Genomic DNA, 24591 nt, shown 5'->3' on the forward strand with positions numbered 1-24591 from the left:
GGGCCAGAGCAGAGAGCCACAGAAGTGTGGCAATCAGCCATCGGGGCGAAAAGCGAGTGTCCGAGCAGTGCGGCGTGTAAGGTGCCTCTTCCCCCCACCCTCCGCCTTCCACACAGGGTGGGAGGTGAACTCTGCAGATGAACCTCTGAACTCTTGGGCTGCACAGGCCAAGGACAACAACTGTGAGTGGGGTACAGAGAAGGGATGGGCACACTAAAGGGACTTTTGGGTTGCTGGACTTAAGACCCTGATGGGAAAAGGACACTGCCCAACTTACTTGGGGGTGGGTCTTTTGCTCATGGTTTGTGTTTATGAACCCTAGTTGCGGTGTTTTCCCAAATTAATGCTGAGTGAATTCCCTCCTTTTATTAAAAGTTTTTGCTACACTCAGACTCGATGCATGCAAGAGGGGAAGTATTGCCTCTTAGAGGCACCCGGGGGTGGTGTGTAATTGTCCCAGGTCACTGGATGGGGGTTCGAGCCAGTTTTATGTTGTATTGTTGAAAAGGAACCCCTAGATACTGAACCTGGCCCTTGTTGCTGCTGGCTCCACTTGGCAGAAGGGTTACATCTATGTCTGGAACAGTCTCCCAATTAAGGTAAACTAAAACGTTCTCTCCAGCTTCAAAATTTTTTTTAAAAATCCTTCTATTTGATTAAACATCCCTGTTACAATGGCAACACAACCTTCTACATTTGCCTAGATGTTTCCTGTCTTTTTGTTTGTATTCTATCATAGCAATTTGTGCCCTAAACTTTTCATTATAGAAATACTGTTCTTTCTTTGTAGTATTGTGTTTATTGTAAAGCACCTTGTGCGTCTACTGTGATATGTTAATAATACATTACAATGGAGGCATAAATGCAAATTTCAGATGGGCCCTCTAAGGTTTAAATATTTGAGAAATGTAAGTAAAATCGGTGGGAGTTTTCAATATGTAATTATTGTCATTAGTGTTAACATTAATAATGTGGTAATTAGTATTTTTAGCTACGTGAGTTATTAATGATGCTAATACTTTCCTTCAATGCTTGTAAATATTCTTTATTATTGAATTTAAATGGTGCTAATATTCAAGGGCATTCCCATAACCCTCTGTGGGGTTTGGGAAGGAAATATTTTGTTTTTCTTATAATTTCAAGGGAATAAATCCCCATCTAACAATGGAGTGGCTATCAATGTTAAATTGATTTAGATACATGCTGCATATATTGGAATGAAATATAATAATGTTTTACCTGTCAAGTTATATGTTATCAAAACCATTTTTCATCACTGTTTGTTTCCAGTGTAGCATATATGTGGAATTTTAATTGACACTAGAAAATTATTGTATAGATTATTAGCCATAACTTTTTCTGTTTATGCCAGTGTTTTCATACAAACACTGTTTATGACAATTGTGGACAGCAAAAGCATTTGATGACAGTCGTATGATCACATAATGCATAATACTTTGCATACATTCATAAAATACCCATACAACTGGTGTCAAAAATGTTTTTCATTATAACTATTTTCTCTTACACCTTTGTATGGATGAATGATGTATGTCCAAGCAACTTAATGTATCTGAAGGATAATGCATTATTTGCCCAGACAGTCACAGGCATTTTTGTATGAAAAATGTTCTCAGACTCAAAATGGTGGGACAGGTGACAGGCATTAAAATTACAAGGTATTTACCGTTTGTTAAAAGAAACAAAAAATCAAATTGAAAGGTGAGTCTAGATGGAGTTTGAGTTGGTATAACTACATCTTGCTCTGGTTCCCCAATGTAGGTCAAAACTTGAAACAGAAGCTGGACCCAGGGCAAGGCATTTGTGGTGATGTGCAAGTGGGACGCCAGCAACCACTTCCTCCTCAGGGACAGCTTCACCTGATTTGCCGACTGGAGGTTCATCCACAGGGCCTGGCTCAACTGTGTTCCACTGAATGGAGCCGTCCGCCATGGGAATCGGGATAAGCAATGCAGGAAGTGCGGCTATGCCAACGAGACGCTAGCCCATGTCCTGTGTAGCTGCAAGCCTCATTCAAGAGCTTGGCAGTTGTGACACAACACTATCCAAGATCTCCTGGCCAGAGCCATCCTGCCATCCATGGGGAAGGTTGCCGTAAACTCCGCCATCCCCGGAACTGACAGCCAACTGCAACTGGACATCCTCATCACCAATGAGGACCAGAAGAAGATCATCATGGTGGACGTCACAGTGCCATTCAAGAACAGGACCCCGGCCTTCCAAGATGCCCGAGCTTGAAAGGTAGAGAAATATGCCCCTCTGGCTGAAACCTTGATAGCTAAGGGTTACCAGGTCCAGACACACTCACTGATCGTCAGCGCCTTAGGCGCATGGGACCCCAGTAACGAGCGAGTGCTGAGAGAATGCGGAATCAATCAATGCTACGCTCAGCTGATGCAGCAACTCAGGGTGTTGGACGCCATCAGGTGGTCGAGGGACATCTACATAGAACACATCACTGGACATGGGCACTATCAGGAGGGATGAGCTGGAGTGCCAATAAGAAATGCAGTCAGGAAAGTAACACATACTTTCCTCATAGATTGTATTTTCTAAATGGACAACCAACCTAATTCTCAATTACTGAAGGACAATCTCTACTCATTGATATATTTTGCTTTCCACAACCAAATCTCTGTACAACTTTCATGAGTGATGTACCCGAGTATTTGGATTCTAATATCTAAACTGTATTCACATAATATTTTAAATCTATTCACCTAAATTTGGGTTATTGCTGATTATATCCTCTATGTATCATATGACTTTAAAAAAAAAACCCTTGTATTTGTGGATAATTTAAGCACTATACCCAGATGTACAGACACTCTTTTCTAAACCTATGTATTATATAATTTTTTTAACATTAGCTTTGATAAAATTTTTAACTTTGATTCACCCCTTACAGGCCAGACTATGGGGTTGTGAACTGAAGAGTGCTCTTATGTGTTGTGCTCTAATGGTCCCATATAGACCTTACTGGTGCAAACTAAAAGATACCTGCTTCAAAATGATGTAGTCCTGGGACTATGTTAATGCCACATAGGTGCCTTTTAGTTCATGCAGCAAGAGTCTATATGGGACAATTAGAGTGCAACACATTAGAGTGCTCTACCTACAATGCATAAATTACCCATATTCTGGACTGTGGCTTTGAGGAGACAAACACTTAGACTTGTTTAATGAGACTCATATTTAACTTACATCCCTAAGGGTATGTCTACACTACGAAATTAGGTCGAATTTATAGAAGTTGTTTTTTTAGAAATCATTTTTATATAGTCGATTGTGCGTGTCACCACACAAAATGCTCTAAGTGTATTAAGTGCATTAACTTGGCGGAGTGCTTCCACAGTACTGAGGCTAGCGTCGACTTCTGGAGCGTTGCACTGTGGGTACCTATCCCACTGTTCCCACAGTCTACGCCACCCATTGGAATTCTGGGTTGAGATCCCAATGCCTAATGGGGCAAAAACATTGTCGCGGGTGGTTCTGGGTACATGTCGTCAGGCCGTCCCTCCCTCCCTGCCTCCCTCCGTGAAAGCAATGGCAGACAATCATTTTGCGCCTTTTTTCCTGAGTTACCTGTGCAGACGCCGTACCACGGCAAGCATGGAGCCCGCTAAGCTCATTGTCACCCTACATCTCCTGGGTGCTGGCAGATGCAGTACTGCATTTCTACACAGCAGCAGTTCATTGCCCTGTGGCAGCAGATGGTGCAATAGGACTGATAACCATCATCATCATGTCCGAGGTGCTCCTGGCCACCTCGGTAAGGTCGGTCAGGAGTGCCTGGGCAGACATGGGCACAGGGACTGAAATAGGAGTGACTCGACCAGGTCATTCTCTTTAGTCCTGCTGGCAGTCCTAATGCACCGTCTTCTGCCGAGCAGCCAGGAGATGAGGATGGCTAGCAGTCCTACTGCACCGTCTGCTGCCAGCCAAAGATGTAAAAGATAGATGGAGTGGATCAAAACAAGAAATAGACTAGGTTTGTTTTGTATTCATTTGCTCTCCCTCCCCCTCTGAAATCAACGGCGGACAATCCTTTCAGTGAGGTCTGTCAGGGGCACCTTGAAAAGTTTAATGGAGATTCAGTCCTACCTGAAATACTGGGGGGAGGGATAGCTCAGTGGGTTGAGCATTGGCCTGCTAAACCCAGGGTTTTGAGTTCAATCCTTGAGGGGGCCATTCTGTGTGACAGTTGTTTTTGTTTCTCCTTGATGTAAAGCCACCCCCCTTGTTGATTTTAATTCCCTGTAAACCATGTCGTCAGTCGCCCCTCCCTCCATCAGCGCAACGGCAGACAATCGTTCCACATCTTTTTTCTGTGCAGTTGCCATACCACGGCAATCATGGAGCCCACTCAGATCACTTTGGCAATTAGGAGCAAATTAAACACCATGTGCATTATCCCCCAGTATATGCAGCACCAGAACCTGGCAAAGTGAAACCGGGCAAGTAGGCAACGTCAGCACGGTGATGAGAGTAATGAGGACATGGACACAGACTTCTCTCAAAGCATGGGCCCTGGCAATGTGGGCATCATGGTGCTAATGGGGCAGGTTCATGCGGTGGAATGCCGATTCTGGGCTCGGGAAACAAGCACAGACTGGTGGGACCGCATAGTGTTGCAGGTCTGGGACGATTCCCAGTGGCTGCGAAACTTTCGCATGAGTAAGGACACTTTCATGGAACTTTGTGACTTGCTTTCCCCTCCCCTGAAGTGCAAGAATACCAAGATGAGAGCAGCCCTCACAGTTGAGAAGCGAGTGGCAATAGCCCTATGGAAGCTTGCAACACCAGACAGCGACCGGTCAGTCGGGAATCAAATTGGAGTTGGCAAATCTACTGTTGGGGCTGCTGTGATGCAAGTAGCCAACGCAATCAAAGATCTGCTGATGTCAAGGGTAGTGACCCTGGGAAATGTGCAGATCATAGTGGAAGGCTTTGCTGCAATGGGATTCCCTAACTGTGGTGGGGCGATAGAACGCATATCCCTATCTTGGGACTGGACCACCAGGGCAGCCAGTACATAAACCGCAAGGGGTACTTTTCAATGGTGCTGCAAGCACTGGTGGATCACAAGGGACATTTCACCAACATCAACGGGGGATGGTACCGGGAAAGGTATATGACGCTCGCATCTTCAGGAACTCTGGTCTGTTTCAAAAGCTGCAGGAAGGGACTTTATTCCCAGACCAGAAAATAACCGTTGGGGATGTTGAAATCCCTATAGTTATCCTTGGGGACCCAGCCTAGCCCTTAATGAAGCCATACACAAGCAGCCTGGACAGTAGTCAGGAGCTGTTCAATTACAGGCTGAGCAAGTGCAGAATGGTGGTAGTACGTGCATTTGGATGTTTAAAAGTGTGCTGGCGCAGTTTACTGACTCGGTTAGACCTCAGCGAAACCAATATTCCCATTGTTGTTACTGTTTGCTGTGCACTCCACAATATCTGTGAGAGTAAGGGGGAGACGTTTATGGCAGGGTGGGAGGTTGAGGCAAATTGCCTGGCTGCTGGTTACGCGCAGCCAGACACCAGGGCGGTTTGATGCACACCGTGCCCTCCTGTGCTCTTCTGAGAAGCTTTGAAAACCAGTTTCATGACTGGCCAGGCTACGGTCTGAAAGTTCTGTTTGTTTCTCCTTGATGACCCCCTCCCCTTGGTTCTCTGTACTTCCCTGTAAGCTAACCACCCTCCCCTCCCCCCTTCGATCACTGCTTGCAGAGGCAATAAAGTCATTGTTGCTTCACATTCATGCATTCTTTATTAATTCATCACACAAATAGGTGGCTAACTGCCAAGGTAGCCCAGGAGGTGTGGTGGAGGAGGGAAGCACCGGGTGGGGTAGTGGAGGAGGGAAGGACAAGGCCACACAGCACTTTAAAAGTTTAAAACTTATTGAATGCCAGCCTTCTGTTGCTTGGGCAATCCTCTGGGGTGGAGTGGCTGGGTGAGGAGGCCCCACCCCACCGTGTTCTTGGGCATCTGGGTGAGGAGGCTATGGAACTTGGGTAGGAGTATGATCCTCCAGCAGCCTCAGCATTGAATCCTGCCTCCTCTCATCATGCTGCCACCACCTATCAGCTTCAGCCCTCTCTTCAGCCCACCACCTCTCCTCCCGGTCATTTTGTGGTTTCCTGCACTCTGACATTGTCTGCCTCCACGCATTCATCTGTGCAGTGTCAGTGTGGGAGGACAGCATGAGGTCAGAGAACATTTCATCGCGAGTGCATTTTTTCCCCCTTCTAATCTTCACTAGCCTCTGATAAGGAGAAGATCCTGTGATCCTTGAAACACATGCAGCTGGAAAAAAAAAAAAAGGGACAGTGGTATTTAAAAAGACACATTTTCTAGAACAATGGGTACACTCTTTCACAGTAAACCTTGCTGTTAACATTACATATATAGCACTTGTTACAAGTTTGCATTTCGCCTCCCGCCACCGTTGGCTAACCCCTCACCCCTCTCCGTGGCTAACAGCGGGGAACATTTCTGTTCAGCCACAGGCAAACAGCCCAGCAGGAATGGGCACCTCTGAATGTCCCCTTAAGAAAAGCACCCTATTTCAACTAGGTGACCATGAATGATATCACTCTCCTAAGGATAACACAGAGAGATAAAGAACGGATGTTGCTTGAATGCCAGCAAACATATGCTGCAATGCTTTGTTCTGCAATGATTCCTGAATACGTGCTACTGGCCTGGAGTGGTAAAGTGTCCTACCATGGTGGATGGAATAAGGCTGCCCTCCCCAGAAACCTTTCGCAAAGGCTTTGGGAGTACATCCACGAGAGCTTTATGGAGTTGTCCCTGGAGGATTTCCGCTCCATCCCCAGACACGTTAACAGACTTTTCCAATAGCTGTACTGGCTGCGAATGCCAGGGCAAATTAATCATTGAACACACTTGCTTTTAAACCATGTATAGTATTTAAAAAGGTACACTCACCAGAGGTCCCTTCTCTGCCTGACAGTTCCTGGATGTCGGGAAAACCGGTTTCTCCGCTTGCTTGCTGTGAGCTATCTACAACCTCATCATCATCATTTTCTTTGTTCCCCAAACCTGCTTCCGTGTTGCCTCCCTCTCCATTGAAGGAGTCAAAGCACACAGTTGGGGTAGTGGTGGCTGAACCTAAAATGGCATGCAGCTCATCATAGAAGCGGCATGTTTGGGGCTCTGACCTGGAGTGGCCATTTGCCTCTCTGGTTTTCTGGTAGGCTTGCCTCAGCTCCTTAAGTTTCATCGGCACTACTTTGGGTCCCTGTTATGGCCTCTGTCCTTTGTACCCTGGGAGATTTTGACAAATGTTTTGGCATTTCGAAAACTGGAACATAGTTCTGATAGCACAGATTCCTCTCCCCATACAGCGATCAGGTCCCGTACCTCCTGTTTGGTCCATGCTGAAGCTCTTTTGCAATTCTGGGACTCCATCATGGCCACCTCTGCTGATGAGCTCTGCATGGTCACCTCTGCTGATGAGCTCTGCTCTCACCTGCAGTTTGCCACGCTGGCCAAACAGGAAATGAAATTCAAAAGTTGGCGGGCCTTTTCCTGGCCTGTGCATCTGACTTGAGAGTGCTGTTCAGAGTGGTCACAGTGGAGCACTCTGGAATAGCTCCCGGAGGCCAATACTGTCTAATTGCATCCACAGTACCCCAAATTCGACCCAGCAAGGCTGATTTCAGCGCTAATCCCCTTGTCGGGGGTTGAGTAAGGAAATTGATTTTAAGAGCCCTTTAAGTCAAAAAAAAGGGCTTTGTCGTGTGGACGGGTGCAGGGTTAAAGTGATTTAACGCTGCTAAATTTTACCTCAACTCCTAGTGTAGACCAGGGCTAAGTAAAGTAGACCTTACATCTGAATTTGACTCACTGAGTATTAGTATAAGGTAGTCTAAATTGTTGCAACCACTATGCTCAGGAGTCAGAAGAGAAGAGTGTAGGAAGAAAACCAAGTAGCAGAGGGATGTAAGAAAGCATACATTGAAGTAGGTCACTGACACACATATTAAATCATCTTAGAATCCCTTACACTGAGTTATATTCAATGAGAGGTGTCAGGTGTGTGTAAGTAAAAAACATATGAACTAGATTTTCCACTGGTGTAAATCAGCATAGCTCTGTTAAAGACAATGGAGCTATGCTAATTTACACCAGCTGTTAAGTCTAGCCCTATGTGTGGCTGTGAGTCAAAGGGAGAATAAGATAATAACACATTATTATATATTATTCATATTACAGTAGTGCCTACAGGCCCCAGCCAAAGTCCACTGAAGTCATTTAGAATCTTTCCATTGATTTCAATGGGCTTTGGATCAGGCCTAAAGATTGCGGTCCCATTGTGTTCGGCACTGTACAAAAGGGAATCCCTGCCACCCAAACTTAGTCTAAATAGACAAGACAGACAAAGAGTAAGAGAACAAGCGGAGGCACAGAGAGCTGAAGGGTTTTGCTCCGGATCATACAGTAGGTCGGGGCACAGGCTGGAGCGGCATCTGGGTCTCCTTAGTTCCAGTGTAATGCCCTATCACTGGACCATGCTGCTTTTCTTACCTGCCAAACATCAACAGATGTAAGTTACAGGGTGTAGGAGTCTAACTTACACCACTTTCCACATCCCTTCTGGGTTTGTCCCACAGCCTTTAAACTCTAAATGAGAACATTTACTTGAATAAAAGTATTTCCCCTCACATCGCACCTGGACATGTTAGGGACTGAATGATTTCAGCTCACATAGACTCATAGGAGGATCCCAGCACCTCACAGGATTGGGCTCAATGTTGTATACAGTTTACCGTACCCACTTCTGATTTGCCAGTCCTTACCATCTATGATTCACTTTCTATTTCTTATTCCTATAACACTGATTTTTGTTTATATGCTGATACCTCCTTCTCTCCCTCCCTCATTCATTCATTTTTGGGCCTGATCCTGTATTCTCTGCACAATCAAAACTCCCATTGAGTTCAGCAAGAGTTTTGGGTGCAGAAGGGTCAAAGATTTTAGTATAACTTTTGTTATTCATTTGAAGCTTAGTAATGAAGTTATGCTGAATTTTCAAGTAATTGCAGCAATAATGTAATTTCAACAGCTGTCATTTTCTATATTTAATTTAGTGGTGTCCATCTTGAATTCTTAACAAATTATTGTTCAAAGATTTTCTAATCCTTGTAAAAAATTTTAATCAAATAATTAAACTAAGCACTTTCACTCTTCACTAAGTCTCTAAAGTAATTTCAGTTTTAGGAGCAGAAGGCAAATAACCTTAATATCTGTAGTGCTAACTAAAATTCTGTGATGAATTATAAACTAGGTCATAGACTTCTAATATTTTAATATCCAGCCATTGACCGAGAGCAACCTTTTTCTGTGGTCATAAAAGTGATTCATTTGCTCGGCTCACTCATCCATGGAAATGTTTTCAGTTGAGATGTCCAGCTGCTGTGGTATGTGAATGATTCTGAGTTATAGATTTCTGGGAAGTTGACAGAGAGCATACCCACACACACACACACACATCAATTATTTGTGACCTGTCAGTTTGTACTAAGGAATCTATATAGCCACATGCTCGTGTGTATTCACTCTGTAGATTTTATGTAGGCAGAATGTTGATAAAAGTTTACATTGTCTCAAGCTCAAAACTAGCAACATTTAATTTTTAAATGTTTTAAACTGGTGATTTTAAAATTATACATTTTAAAATGGGTGTAATATAAATGTATGCTTGACAATTACATAGTTAATAGTATATGGTATCTTAAATGCAGTCTATTATCACAGCACTATGCAGCTGTAAAGGTGTTGGTCTTTCTCCAACTGTAAAATGTTTTATAAACCTGAAGTTTAGAAATTGTGAAGGAAGGAAGAATGCTAAAAAGATGACAGCTGAGCTGATAATTGAGAAAATTATTGCTAAGTAAGATCAAGAGGGTTGTTGCTGCTGTCATTGATACAATATGTATAGAGGGCCCTACCAAATTCATGGTCCATTTTGGTCAATTTCATGGTCATGGGATTTTAAAAATCGTAAATTTCATGATTTCAGCTATTTAAATCTGAAATTTCATGGTTTGTAATTGTAGGGGTCCTGACCCAAAAAGGAGTTGTGGGGGGATTGCAAGGTTATTGGAGGGGGTTATTGGTACCGCTACCCTTACTTCTGCACCGCTGCTGGCGGCAGTGCTGCTTTCAGAGCTGGGCAGCTGGAGATTGGCGGCTGCTGGGCTGGAGCCCAGCTCTGAAGGCAGAGCTGCTTCCAGCAGCAGCGCAGAAGTAAGGATGGTGTGGTCTGGTATTGCCACCCTTACTTCTGCACTGCTGCTGATGGGGTGCTGTCTTCAGAGCTTGACCCCAGCAAACAGCCGCCGCTCTCCAGCCACCCAGCTCTGAAGTCAGCAAAGAAGTAAGGGTGGAAATACCATGACCTCCCTAAAATAATCTCGTGACACCCCCCCCCGCAACTCTCCCTTTTGGGTCTGGACCCCCAATTTGAGAAATGCTGTTTACCCCCCTCCCCCTGTGAAATCTGTATTGCATAAGGTGAAAGGGCACAAAAGACCAGATTTCATGGGGGGAGTCCAGATTTCATGGTCCGTGATGGATTTTTCATGGTCATGAATTTGGTGGGGCCCTAAATATGTATGTTATTAAGCCCCTGATCCTGCAAAGTGTTATGTGAGCTATTGTTATTCACATGAGTCAAGTGAGTAAGAAACAATCACGTAAGTAAGGCTTCCAAGATCAGATGAAAAAGGGTGGTCAGTAGAGTCAGAGGGCCATCATAATCTCAGTTACACCACTTTAAATCCATAGTAACTCCATTTACTGTAATGAAGATACACTGGCATAAGTGAGATCAGAGTCTGACCCAAGTATTTATTTAGCTACAGATTCTGATGGTAGCACTTGCAGCAAATGTATTTATTATAATAAGCTCAGCATAGAGTTCTTCAGCATAGTGGTTAAATTGTGTATTTAGAACACTTCAGAGATAGTTGTCTCTTGTCTTTAAGAGAAATACTTAAGGAATTCCTGAGATTAAATAGTAATGAGATCTATGCTTGATGATACTGGAGGCTGTAGACCTCACTGTCCTGTGCTGTTGTATAATTTCATCTGCTTGTTCTGTTAAAAATGGCCCACATGGGAAATCACAACCACCATAGAAAGAGTGCTTGTGGATTTCAAACATGATAAAAAGGATATTTTTTCAGACTGGTTTTCTTTGGCAAGAGTTGAAATAGAGTGCTCCCAATCCGGGGTGCAGTGGGACCACAGCAATCAGAAGTGGCACCCTTGGGAACTTTTCCCAGGTAGAACACTGCTCTGCATCCAATAAAACCAACCAAAATGATGTGGTTCCAATTCCTTTGTGTAAAATCAATACACTCTGTGCCTAGCAGTGCTTAATCATCTGTTACAAACTGTTATTCACAATGCTGAACACGTTCTGTCCTGCCTATTTGTTCTTTATATAGCCTCCTTGGATGTGCGTGTGATGGAATATACCCCTGTGTTCATACCCTATGCACTACTGTAATAATGTTTGTACAAGGTATGCCTTGGGAAGCGTCATTTAAAAACTCATAACTTACTGATCAATAATATCATGGCAAAATACAAATAGCAACCTTATATATAAAGTTATGAACATAAGCTGAAATCATGACTGAAGCATGTTTCTTAGATAAGTCTGGGGTGTGGCTAAACCAGTTCCTCAGAGACAAAGGGCAAGCTGACACCTCAGCCAGTGGCTGACAGACCATTCCCTGTTAAGTGGCCATCCTTTGGCAAGGAAGGGGGCAGGGACAAATATCTACATTTTAGCAAAGAAACAGACTGGAGTTTCCTTTCTTTACCAGGGTGCATGTTGCCTTGCTCACAACTGGAAATGCTTCTTAAACAGGGGACATGACTATAATCAGAAGGGGCAGATACCCCCAAGAGACCCTCCTTCTGTCCCTGTCTGTCTCTGGCATCACACCTAAGAAGGCAAAGGAAAACAGCTGTTGGACTATGAGGTGGGGCAGGAGTGGTCCTGACCTGAGCATTTGGTCACTAATCTGCTGGAGCATGTGGTGAGAAACTTTGTTTGACTGTAATATAGTTTGTTAAGTTAGGCACTAGTAAACGTTTTATCTTTATTTTTCTTGTAATCATTTCTGACATTTATTCCTCATTACTTATACTCACTTAAAATCTATCTCTTTGTAGTTAATAAACTTGTTTTAATGTTTTATCTAATCCAGTGTGTCTAAGTTAAAGTGTCTGGATAACAGTTAAAAATAATAATAAGGAATAAAGGACAGTGTATTTGTACTGTCCAGGAGAAGGCTGGACAGTACAGGACATAGATTTCTGGGGGAAGATCTGGGCTTGGGGGTGCATTGGGGTCACTCTGCAGCCTAACTAAGGCTGGTAAGAGCCAAGGTGTGTCTGGCTGGCTGCAGCACACACAGAGACATAGCTGGGAGTGACTTACATGCTGGAGGCTGTTTGTCAGCAGATCGGGTTGGAGGCTATAGCAGCAAGGCATTGTAAAGAGCACTCCAGATTACAGGGCAGGGAGGACATAGCTACTTATTAGTCCGGATTGTGTCCAGGTATGTCACGGTGAGGCTGGGGTACAACTTTCCTGGCAGGTCACTGGGCCAGTTTTAATGATCTTTGCACAAAATTGTGTAGATCTATACTTCAAGCTGAGGTGTGACTTCCAGCTCGAGGAGACATACCCACGCTAGTTCTGATCCAGCTAGCATGCTAAAAATAGAGTGTAGCCATGGTGGTGCGTATGGTGGGAGGAGCTAGCCATGCTGTGTGCAGTCCCTTAAGATAGGCTAGTCACATACTCTGGACAGCTAGCTTCTTGCACCATGGCAGCTACGCTCTATTTTTAGCACACTAGCTCAATCCGAAATAGTGTGGGTATGTTTTCTCAATCGGGGAATCATATCCCCAGCTCAAAGTGTAGATGTACCCCAAGACAGACTCTGGGGAAGGCTATTGTGCATGCCATGACAACTTTACCAATGGCTTGGAAGGATATTATCATCATCTTTTGTCCTTGACTGAGTACAATGGCTGATAAATATCTTGTGCTCAAGTTTTGTCCTCACAGGTCACCACAGCATGGTGAGGGCCTGTGACAGCTGAAGCAGGAGGGTAGATGGCTAGATGGCCAATGACAGAAATCAAATGCTGAGTGATTGCAACATGAAAAGTTTCTGAATTTCTATGCCGTGGCTGTGTATGAAGCAAGTATATGTTTCTTTGCTTTCACCATAGCACTCTTAACTATCAGCTCTGTGTTCTTGGGAACCAGGGCACAGTGTCCAGCCTGTCTGACTCACAAAAGATCTCCCCCCTCCCCCCAGCCTCTGCTTGAACCAAAGCCAATTGGAAGAAAGACTTACAAAAAGCAATGAAAAGGCAGTGGAAGACACACCTAAACTCCTCCGGACAAGGGTGACAGGATTAAGGAAACTCCCCTAGCCTCATTTGGGACAGGGAGGCATCTCCATCAGCATACAGAATGGAGAACAGAGATTCCAAGGCAAGAACCACACTGAACTCTGGGACCAGAAAAACAGGGAAGCACTGCATGATGGGGAATCTATGCTCCAGATATTAATGAACCCATTCCTGCACACATCCAGCTCAGTAGTTATCAGATCAATTCTAGTAATAAATCCTTTATTGGTATCCAAAATACTGAAGCTGCCTAATTGCATTGTGAGCTCCCACAAAGGAACACCGCCCATAGCCAGAAACGATCAGTTCCTATTGTCTAGCCTGAACAAAACAACTTTGGTATACTCCCTTGAGCCATCAGTTTACCCATAAACAAATCTAGTGTTCTCCCTAGAACCACTGCTCTTTCCCTACAAAAACCCCTACCCATGCTCAAGTAAGTGTTCTGATGCCTGGATCCAAAATCTGCATCAGTTCCATTGGGACTTCATCTTCTCTTGACTGATCATGCTGGGGGCTCTGCCTGTCTTCAGCATTCTGGACCTTCAGCTACCACCACCACCTGGGAACCCTGATTGATTCAAGCTTCACGGAGTAGTGAGAACCCAGCTCTCTCTCTCTCTCTCTCTCTCAGTCTCGGTTTAGCCTTCTGACCCTGACTTGTGTGATCAGTTATAGTTTTCTAAACCTGACTTTTATAATCAAATTTAAGTTAGATTTAATATTCTGTTTTGTTTTTTTGGCTCCCCTTGAATGGTTATTACCTGGCAATAAATAACTTTCTTGGTTAAGCTGGTTGTTTCTTTCTCTCTCTCCAGCAATGCTCCTCGTACCTAAGCTAAAGATCCTTGTAGTGCCCAAAAATCCTGTGTGGTTTGCTCATCAAGTGGGTTACTACCAGAACAATTGTAATGTGAAAGTGGGGATAGGGACGCGCTGAATCTGGGGCATCTGAGGGAGGCAGCTTGAAAGTGCTGCTTGACCCAGTCGGCTGAGTCCAGGGACATATAAGAGGTCAGCTTGGGAGTGCTGATTAACCCGGTCCTCTCAGACGCGCTCTGTTAATGTGTGTGTGCGTGTGTTAGTCTGATTCTGGGGCTGGCAGAACCCAGCCCTGGGGAACCTAGGTCCTGCAGGATAGCTTCATTGGGAGGGAACTTGCAGAAGGGCGAAGTAGCGCTCCGTATGAGAACACAAGTGACACAAGCAGTACATTGACAGAATTATAGAACCCCGCCCCAGAAGAGTAACCCTAATAAATGAGCATACCCCAATGTAACAGGCGAATCTGGTAACAGAATTTATAAAGTTCCCATTAGTGGAATGGCTGCAGGTTGTGAATTAGCTAATTTGGGCAGTCTACAGTGAGTAAATGTGTCAAGTGTTTCTCTACTCGGAGGAGATTTAGAGATATTTTGTTGATAAGATTGGTCAGATTTAGACCTAAGTATGTCTTTCCATGGTTTCCAGCTATGCATTTGTAAGTGTTCAGTGAGGCCTGGGGCCTTGGCATGAGCTGGCATCTGGTCTGCCAGTGTCACAATTGGCATGATACAGTATATCACAAAAGAACAGCATCATGACTTAAACCATTGTGTGTCTTGATATGAACAATTAAAACATATTCACATCCAGTTTCAACAAGCAAATGTTCTTCACTGTGGAGAATGCCCATGGGAACCCATCTGCTGAATCATTCTGTATTAGATTTATGAGATATTTTATCTATCTGACCTAAATATTGTTTTTTTTTATGGTCTGCTGTCTTGAAAGACCAAGAGAAAAGAACACATGGCCAGATGATCAGCACATAGCCTGTACCTGTTGGTTCAAACCATGACATCAGTTTACATCTGCTCCTCCTCGCAGCTCACAATAGCTACCGTGCTGACCATGGCAGATTGGATAAGAAAATTCTCAGACCTTGGCACATTTCCCTGGTTGTAGTGCCTGTTTACTCAGGCTAGGCACTCTAATGACTTGGCTTTTAATGATTTAAGATTATAAACAAAGTTTTGCATTTATTTATTTTTATTTATATTTATTTTCTTGAGTGACAATTTTTAAAGTTACAAATTAGATACGTCAGCAAAGTAATTAGAAGAATTTCAAACTCAATCGAAAGGTTGAGAAAGATATCTAAAAAGAAATATCCTCCCCACAGGTTTCTTAGCTATTCAAAGGAGCATACAAACGGGCTCATTGTATACCAGCTATATTTTTACAATTCATGATGAAGCAGCCTGAACACTTCACCACCAACCCTGCAGTCACTACTCAGGCAAAGCTACCATTGGCTTCAAAACAATTTTTGCCTAAGTAGGAAGTGCAGGGTTGGCCCTTTGGCTTTTCATTTGTCAGACTATACAGAAATAACCAAATAAAATCACAGAATAAATTAAAACCATGTTTGAAACTTTGTTTCCAAAATGCAGGATATATTTTAATGCTAGTTTGAGTAGATCTATGATTTGGGTCCACAGTTCTTCTTGGCCTACAGATGCCTTTTTAAATTAACTATACAACATAAAAGACAAGAATATAACCCTTCTCAAGCCAAAGTCTGCACTGATTTACACCCTGTGCAACCCACTGAAGTCAGAGAGGCTACCTGACTTTGAACACAACAGCGAGGGCAGGTCTACACTACGGCAGGGATCGGTGCTCTGAGATTGATCCATCGGCGGTCAATTTAGCAGGTCTAGTAAAGACCCGCCAAATCGACTGCAGAACGCTCTCCAGTCGATCCCTGTACTCTACTCCCAACGAGAAGAGGAAGGTAAGTCAATGGGAGACTTTCTCCCGTCGACCCCCCACGGTAGCTCGACCTAAGGTGTGTCGACTCCAGCTATGTTGTTCATGTGGCTGGAGTTGCGTAGTGTAGGTTGACTTACCCCGGTAGCGTAGACATAGCCCGAATATTACACTCATGTCTTCTGGGAAAATTATTGTGGGAAATTACAATATAACCAGCCAAACTAATGGAAAATTTACAGGATGATTAATGTAATTAAAAACAATGTCTCTCTTCAGGCTGCTGGCTCATTCTCTCCTGTCTCTCTGGATGCTGGCTTGTTCTCTTCCTGGACTTGTCATGGTGGTATTTGAGAGCTGCCAAATTTCACTCAGAAGCAGCAGGGGAGATTTGTGGCAGTCTGGCAGAGGAATATTTTAAGGATCAGAGAAAGAAGTAAAATGATATTCAAAAAAATTGGCCAGATGGTAACTTAAATATGAAATATTACAGATGCAGGCATTTTCGTTCAAATATACAAGCTGTTTACTTCATTTCCAAGTGAATTCAAATGAAATGATGTCAGGTGACCAAAACAGGATGGTATTCTCACATGCAAGTATGTAATGGCATCCTCTATGCATTTTAAAAAAGTATTTGCAGGAAAGTATCTATTAAAATTAATTGTTATCAGTGTTACTGTGCTGATATTGAACTGATTTCCTGATACTTTACAGTACTTACTAATCATGTCCAGACCAAGCAAATGGTTCTGGATCTATAATAAATGTCATAGAATTAGTGTAGAAAAGATCTGTGAGATGACTTTTAGGTTGCATCTCACCCACCTTTTTTCCCTTTTATATATCTTTTACTGTTTTGTCCAGACTTGTTTTAAATGTTCTAAGAAGAAGAATGGTCCAGTAGTTAGGATGATAGCTGGGGACCTGGGTTCAATTCCTGGCTTTGCCACAGACTTCCTGAGCGTCCTTGGGTAAGTCACTTGATCTCTCTTTGCCTTAGTTCCCCCATCTGTAAAATGGGGATTATAGCATTTCCCTGCCACATAGGGATATTGTGAGAATAAATATATTAAAGATTGTGAAATACTCTCCTACTATGGTGAAAGGGGGTATATAAGTACCTAAGATAGACAGGAGCTTCAAACACTTCCTTTGTGTTACATTATTGCAGCCTAACATAGAAGCATATGTTTTCCAGGATCTTGCAAACACAATTTTTTTCAAATTAATATAAAGAATAGTTTCATATAGGGTGACCAGATAGCAAGTGTGAAAAAATCGGGATGGGAGTGGGGTCGGGGGGTAATAGGCGCCTATATAAGACACAGCCCTGAATATAGGGACTGTTCCTCAAAATTGGGACATCTGGTCACCCTAGTTTCATAGTTTATATGACACTGAGCGTTTTAAGAATAGCACTTGTCCTTGAATTGCACCGCAGTAGCTCATAATGTAGAAATTTAAAAAATCCTGTTTAATGTCATCCCTGGCATTCAGTATGCGGAGTCACAACAAAATGGATTCTGAGGTCTGTTAAATGTTTTGTATGAAATTCGTTCCTGACCCTGTACTTACAGGTACATCCCTGTTGTGAAATCACAGTGGTGTGTAAATGTGGTGAAGTGAAAATAGGCAGTTTGATTTCAACTGTGTTCATGAAGCGTTTGGCTGTTTCCGACAGGATTGTTACGCCTACATGTCACCTTGTGATACATTTAGGGTACCGTATCCTCACAAGACTGAACATCACAAAACATGTTCAGTTGGTGTGAGCTCCTCAGAGAATCTTTCCAGGACTGTTCTAAAGTAATTTTTGTTACAGACTGCATGGAAGCTGAATAAATACATCTTGTTATGAATCATCATAGCTAAAGAAACTAAGGTGCACAATGACAAAACTGATGATACCCTAGAAGTGCTCTCTAATGTATTGAACAGTTATTCCATGTTATCTTCTCTCTCTCTCTCTCTCTCTCTCTCTCTCTCCTTGCATGTGGGAGTATGTGTGTAGATCTCTGCTGTCTAAATGGGTCTCCCTCACTTGTTTCTTCCATATGTTCCTTTGAGTGAATATCAGGGGTAGCATTGGAGTAGGTGAGTTTTTATATAGCATCTGTAATGGGTAAGTGCACTCCTGCATATGGTGTGGTGTGCTCTGTATTATGTCATAAATCATTATGTCAGTTGATGCTCTTTTTGTCTTACTACAGCTGAAAGACTGATATGTTTATGATTAACATGAGGCATTGGCTCTCAACAAAGAAGACATTTAAGGACAATATTTCAGTATCAAAATCGCACGTGCATAAATTAACACAAATCTGCATTGTAACTGAGATAGGGAATTGCAGCTGCTTTTCCCATTAGTGGCCCGGCCTTGTTTCCTGGAATGTTGGTATTGCTATAGCTCAATAATTAATGTGATGTAATTAAAAGAAAATGCAAGGGGCCAAATCATTCCTGTTGTAACTTCAGTGAAGTCAGTCATGGATGGCTTTGGTCCAAGGCGTGTGTTTCTTTGGGATACCGAGATAAGAGTAGTAGTTAGCATCTGTGTATACAGTGGTTCCTTTGATAACTTACTTCACTTTTGTCTCCTGATATTTGTTTTATGCATCCCTTGGCACTCCAATATGCATTTAGCTATTTTTTCTTGGAACAAATAGTCTCTGTGGTTCAGGGAAACTAGAGATTTGTGTGTGTGTGTGACATTAAGCCCCATATTCTTCACAGAGATATTGTTATGGTATGAATATGGCAGAACTAAGATACGTTTTATGCAAGATGGGTTATGTGAGATATCCTCGGAAAGGTTATGATTTACAGAATGTGATTATCCTATTTGTATGCATGTATCATTTCTGTATCTGAAGTTAGGAATATGGACTATGTGTCAATTACAAAAGTGCTTGCAGCTGGGGAACACCCACCAGACAGCATGCAATCAGCCTGGATGTGCCATTAGGAAGGACAATAGGACTTTGAAGATGCTAATCTCCCTCCTTCCTGAGAAGTTTCCTGGAATGCTGCTTTTAACACTGCAGGGTCAGGTGATCAAGTCACCTGGTACTGGACATCACTTTGGACTTCTGGTATTTTTCCACTGGAAGGGGGTGGGTGTGAAACTGGGAAACAAAGGATTCCCACCATTTGCAAATCCTATCTAAGGCTGGGGAGTGAGTTAATCTGGGCTCTTCTGCACTGCCTCCCTGTCCAAGAAGGAAGACTGCTGAAAACACCTGAAGAAACAAAGGAACTAAGCTGGGGGGAGGGACTGAGCCCAGGCAAGAGTGGTCTAGCCTGTAAAAGGAATCCCTGGAGATTTAAGCTGCAAGCAGTGCAGTTTATCTTCAAGAAACTCTGCAACATGCTTGAAACAACATTTAGGGTGAGAAATTATTATTTGTAGCTAGTATTCCTTAGTGTATTAAGCTTAGTTTGCATGTTTTGTTTTATTTGCTCAGTAATCTGCTTTGATCTGTTTGCTATCCCTTATAATCACTTAAAATTTACCTTTTGTAGTTAATAAACTTGTTTTTTGTTTATTCCAACACCAGTTTGTGCAATTCATGGGGGGACAAAAAGTTGTGCATATCTTCCTCCACATTGAGGGAGGGGGTGAATTTTATGAGCTTACGCTATATAGGTCTCTAAACAGTGCAAGGCAATATAATTTTGGGTTTACAGTCCAGAGGGTGTGTGCACAAGAGTGCTGGGCAATTCACTGAGCTGAGTTTTCCTGCACAGAGCTGATTGCAGACTGTGATTCTACAGATGGCTCTGTGTGTGTGCATGCATGTGTCTGTGTGTGGGGGGAGGTGCACGGGCGCAGCAGGACAGGATGAAGGAGCCCAAGCTGGTAGAAAGGACAGGCTCAGTGGGATCCCAGCACATCAGGTGGCACCCGTGTCTATTTGTGTGTGTTATGTTAAAGGACAATGTGCTTTTTTGTCTTTTTGTTGAGAATTAGGGAAGTTCAGAAAAAGCCCCATGCAAATGTTTATTGGACAGAGATCCTCACTGAGGCATGTTAAAACTGCTGGACAATAACATATAATGATTGAAGAGGAAAGCATAAAAATTTTGTGTGTTCCTAGCACTCCCTTTAAACTTCTGTAAAGCTACCTCATTACTGGCCTTCAAATTCCTCCTCAAAACTCTCCTTTGCTGTGATGCCTACAAAAAACTTGACAACGGTTAGGCCACTGCTTTGCGGGACTAGGAGCAAGGCTGGAGAAGGCTAAGGCTTGGGGAGTCTGTTGCCACTGTCAGGCAAGAGTGAGTTCCAACCCCTGGAGTGATATTGAGCAGACTGAGTTGCTCGGCCTCCTGTGAGGCTTATATACCTGGTCTGGGAGTCACAAGACCAGTTCCTGGCCTGTGGATTGGCTGGAGCCTAGCCCAGTAGCGATTCATCACTTTACAGTAATGGGTTGAGAATCCTGTGAAGTCTGTCTGTGTGTCTGTTGCCTTGCACTGTCATGTGCCCCTGAAGTGCTAAGCTGTAAACCCAGAGCACCCACATGGCAAAGTTCTGGGTGTGGTGTATTTACACTTTGGTGGAGTCTGAGTGGTCAGCACTCGTCCCAGGGGCTGGCCAACTGGCCTGCAGGCTCTCAGCCCTCAGAAGGGGAGCTAGACAGAGGATCTGACCCCATGAGTGTACCCAGGACCCCAGCCAGGAGCAGTGTCTGGACTCTGCTCAGACTCAGGAGGCTTAGAGCACATGGGGCCCAAGGAGGTGGCCCCCCCCAACACAGGAGCCAGGTGAGTGTCGAGCCAGGGGAGTTTTACCATTATGACAAGCGCATTGTGAAAAATATTAATAAATATCAGTTGATTATTGCAGTATATTGAAAATCACAGTTTCTTGATCAACTCTAAAAAAATAAAATTAGGTCCATTTTCAAGAAAACAGCACTTACTAAATTAATACAGCAAAAATTTATTGCCAAGTAAAATACAGTGTTTTACCACTGTAAAAAAATCCCCCAAATGCACAATTGCTTTTTTACATTTACTTTACTCTGTAGAACAGAAATGTAGTTAATTTTTCTATGCAGTTATGCCATGCCTTAAACTCCCTAATGTATACAAAACGGGGTCAGATTTGATACTCTTACATGAATCCCACTGACTCAAACAGAAATCTGTTGAATCGTACTCCTATTATTATTTTATTGTTAATTTATTAATTACCAGAGTGCTCTGAGGCCCCATTCAGTGATCAACAGAGGCACTGTACAAACATGTAGTAAAGAGCTTAAAAGTAGGTCAATGACAAGACACAACAGAGGGATGGAAGAAAACAATGGGGAGAAGGAGGACACTAGCAGCAGGTTTTCATGTAACCTAGGTGTGCACACACTGTAGCTTCTCATCTGACTAGATGTTCTCAACTACGCATGATAGCAGAGGTGAGTCTTAAGGACGAAGGATAAGGTAGGGATGGGCTTTATGAATGTTGCATGAAGTTTTGTGCCACTTATGAAGTGCAGCATCACAGAAAGCACTTAAAGTCAAATTATCTGTTTTGGGCAAACTGATTCTGCCCAGAGTATGCAATAGTGGGAGATCATGAAGTCTTTGCCTTCAGGATGTAGCCTGATCCACAGCCACTACTGCAGCCTCAGCAAAGAAATAGCACTGTAGAAACTGAACTTTCCCCATGCAGAGGGATTTGGCCAATAAGTCAGCACAGATCCATAGATTGACCACAATCCCTGCTTTCCAAACCTTTTCCATGGTAGGAGTTCACAAAGAGCACAGTCCCAGGCCATCCCACACCATGCAAACATTCTCTCCCCATCCTGTCCCTAGTCAGTGCAATTGCACCCTCCAGTATTTGGCTCTGAGCCTTTAGAGTACAATGATGCTTTTGGTATTTTAAATGTTTGCTTTTTGTACCATGTGTATCCTCAGAAACACGTTATGAGATTAAGAGAATAATGTTTAATTAACTTAATTGCTTTTGGCATTTCCAGCTGTTTGGGGCCATGTTGCACTGTTCAGTCCTATCTTCGAATTTCCTTGTTTTGTAGATTTCTCAAGCAGCCGGTATCTCTGTGGCTGATGCACAGAGTAGCACTGATTGGCTCTGGTGCAAATTGTGTCCAGTTCTTCTAGGGCCAGAGAGAATTTCAGTGGCATGGTAGCACTGATGGAAGAGTAAGGGGGATAAAGTGGGCGGTAGAGGATGCTGGTGGGGGAAATGAAGCAATCCCGAAAGAAATCATAGAAGTGTCTTCTTTTTAAATTTCAGTCAATACATGAAAACTTTTTGCTCAGCCAAACAAGCTGAAAGTCCCCAAGAGGTAAGAAACACTTCCCACTATAAATGAACTGTGAAGCATGTTTGAAAATAGTTGTTAATTACAGATGGCAGATCTGAGCCCCCGGCTAGTGGGAGTCCAATACTAGGGACTGTAAACCTATCCAGCCTGCCACGACTGATAGTTTATTGTCTAGTGTTTGAGGTTTTGAACAGTAGCATGTTGTTTATCCTCTCAAATAGTAATAAAAAAAGGAAAAGCAGCTAAGAAGAAGCTTTACTGATTAATATTTTTTAAAAGTTAATTGTGATTAATCACGCTGTTAATAATAGAATACCATTTATTTAAATATTTTTGGATGTTTTCTGCATTTTCATATATTATATATATATATATATATATATATACACATATATATAGATTTCAATTACAACACAGAATACAAAGTGGACAGTGCTCACTTTATAGCTATTTTTATTACAAATATTTGCACTGTAAAAAACAAAAGAAATGTCTAATTTCTTCCTCTGTGGTGCCATCCTTGCCCCGTCTCAGTGATGGGCACCATTACTCGTTTTCTTCTGATCCCAGCCCCACCCTGAAGGCACTGAACCACAGCCAGCATTTCCTCGCCAGCTCTCTGGGAGTAAGAATGGGCTTTACCGAGATCTGCGGAGCCTGCCCGAACCACTCCTGGGGCCAAGCTGTGCTTCAGATACAGTTCCAGCCGCTTACTAGTCATGTTCCCACGGTGCCTGTAACATCAGCAAACCTCAGGTAGAGGGCACTGTTAACACTTCTGCTGTTGCTGCTCATCTCCATCCAAGGCCATCAAAGGATACCTCTGGAAGTGCAGCACTATCTGTGCTTAATTATTAACCTGAAAACACAGTCACCTCTACTGATAAGGTCCTGGGCCATCAACTCACTGTTCTGTTTCCCTCACTAATGTACTCAAAGGGGAACGGGGGAAATCCATGCCCCTGTGAGAAACTCAGGAGTGAACGGGCAAGTAGAAGCATTCATCTGAGTGCTGCTGCAGAGCAGCAGTAATGCTGTATGCTGATGTACAGGAGATTTAGGTCAAGGGGATGTCGACACAGAAAAGAAAAACCTGTGGCTGGCCTCTGCCAGTTGACTTGGGCTTGCGAGGTTCGGGCTGTGGGGCTGTTTCAGTGCTGTGTAGACTTCCAGGCTTGGGCTGGAGCCCAGGCTGTAGGAATCTGGGAGGTGGGAGGGTCCCAGAGCTCAGGCTCCAACCCGAGCCTGGAATGAAACAGCCCTGCAGCCCAAGCCCTGCAAGCCCGAGTCGGTTGAAACAGGCCAGCTGTGGGTGTCCAGTTGCTGTGTAGATACACCTCAAGTTGCCAGCCGCAGCTTATAACGAGGGGAGAGTGGGAGTAAGAAATACTGCAGAGGCAACACTGCTCACACCTCTGGGTATAGACGTATAAGTGGCTAACAGTAACCTTGCGTTACTTACTCCCGTGAGTGGTTGAACCTGAAAATATTGCAGAAGCAGAACCTTCTGCTCCAGTGTGGGGAACTGTAAGTAGCTGACAGTCACACTGGGGCTCAACCTGATTGCAAAGGGAAGAATTTTGATTTGTTGGGAGTGTGACTTTGGTTTGTTTGGGACCCTTTGCTTCCATTGAACCCAGGCCCCATATAGCCTTATCTCCTCACTGTCACTTTTACTCCCTTTCCTCTTGTCCTCTCTCTCTTTTCTCTCTGCAATACAGTCCTGGGCACTACCAATCTGGCTTTGAATTTGTCTTCCTTATGCCAAGTTTAAATCCTGAAAACCACCCTACAAAAAAATCCTCATTCTCTTTTCACATTCCAGGTGAGACTATGAGGAACAGATTTTGCTATAAATGTGATCAAATGATAGAAATGTAGGGCTGGAAGGGACTTCAAAGTCACCAAGTCCAGCACTTTGCACTGAGGCAGAACCAAGTAAACCTAGACCGTCCCTGACAGGTGTTTGTCCGACCTGTTCTTTCAAACCTTCAATAATTAAGAGTCAACAGCTTCCTTTGGAAGCCTATACTGGAGCTATA

This window comes from Natator depressus, chromosome 1, assembly GCF_965152275.1.
Source record: "Natator depressus isolate rNatDep1 chromosome 1, rNatDep2.hap1, whole genome shotgun sequence".
In the NCBI taxonomy this organism is placed as follows: Eukaryota; Metazoa; Chordata; order Testudines; family Cheloniidae; genus Natator; species Natator depressus.